Source organism: Lipotes vexillifer, unplaced genomic scaffold (genome assembly GCF_000442215.2).
Source record: "Lipotes vexillifer unplaced genomic scaffold, Lipotes_vexillifer_v1.1 scaffold1215, whole genome shotgun sequence".
NCBI lineage: Eukaryota > Metazoa > Chordata > Mammalia > Artiodactyla > Lipotidae > Lipotes > Lipotes vexillifer.
Window position 1 is genome coordinate 50,328 of NW_006790710.1, and position 1,261 is coordinate 51,588.

A 1,261-nucleotide genomic window follows, 5' to 3' on the forward strand; every position below is an offset into this window, starting at 1 on the left:
TTGCGGTACGCGGCCTTCTCACCGCTGCGGCCTCTCCCGTTGCGGAGCACAGGCTCCGGATGCGCAGGCTCAGCGGCCACGGCTCACGGGCCCAGCCGCTCCGCGGCACGTGGGATCTTCCCGGACCGGGGCACGAACCCGTGTCTCCTGCATCGGCAGGCGGACCCTCAACCACTGCGCCACCAGGGAAGCCCCGTGTTCCTGGATTTTAGACCCTCTTGTTTATAAGTAAGAGAACCCAACTTGGGATATCTTAAGCAAAAAAAGAGGTCATTTTGTAAGGAGACGTGCTTTCTAAGGGTGAGAGGCTCACGGCCAATCCTACAGAGGAGCTGAGCTGAGCGGAGCCTCTCTGGCCCCCTCCCATCCCTGCATGCTCTTGGGCTCTGGGCGCCGGCTTTAGGGCTGCCTCTCCTCTCGGCCTTCCCTCCTCCTCAGTCCCGGGAACCATCATCCCTAAGATCCCACAGGGGACTGACTGCATTCTCTCTTGCCCAGAGTTCCGAATTCCTGTGAGAAAGAACCTGATTGGTCCAGCTGGATCACGTGCCCACTCCTTGTCCAATCAGGAGCAGCGGGGGCGGGATTATAGACGGAAAACGCGGCCTCCAGGACTCCGTAACTGTGACTCTGTGGGTCAGGGAAGCGGGAGCGTTGTGAGCTGGTAAGGTGCCCCCAAATGTGTTCACTGTGTACATACTCTCTTTCCATTTTTTCCACTTTCTTACTGGCCCTTCCATGCACTTAAGCTCACAGGTTTCTACGAATACCGTGTTTTCTTTTTTTCAGGTTGGTTCCCATAGAAGCAGATGTGGGAAGCTCAGTTGAGTGACAGCATTAAGAGTGGCTGAGTTTATGAGTGCATTGTATGTGAGTCCTATATTACTGTCATACTCAGAAAAAAAGTATTTTCATTTGGAAAACCAAGCAGAACCCACTTCATTCTCCTGGATCTCATCCTCTTAGCATCCTCTCTAGATAACGTGTTTGGGGCACCTCCCTTTTGGCCATGGCTTACACTCACCATGTATGTAATCATAATAAAAAAGGACCCCTTCCTCCACCCTTTCTGATAGCCATGTTCTTCACAACGTCACATTGCAGCTCTTCCTATCAAGAGGGAAATCTATATCCCCACCCCTTGAGGCCGGGCTGGCCTGTGGCCTCCCTTGGCTGTTAGAAGGTGGCAGAGGTGAAAGGTACAGTTCAAGTCTAGGCCCTGAGACGCCTTGGTGTGTCTGCCCACTCTCCTGGAAACCTG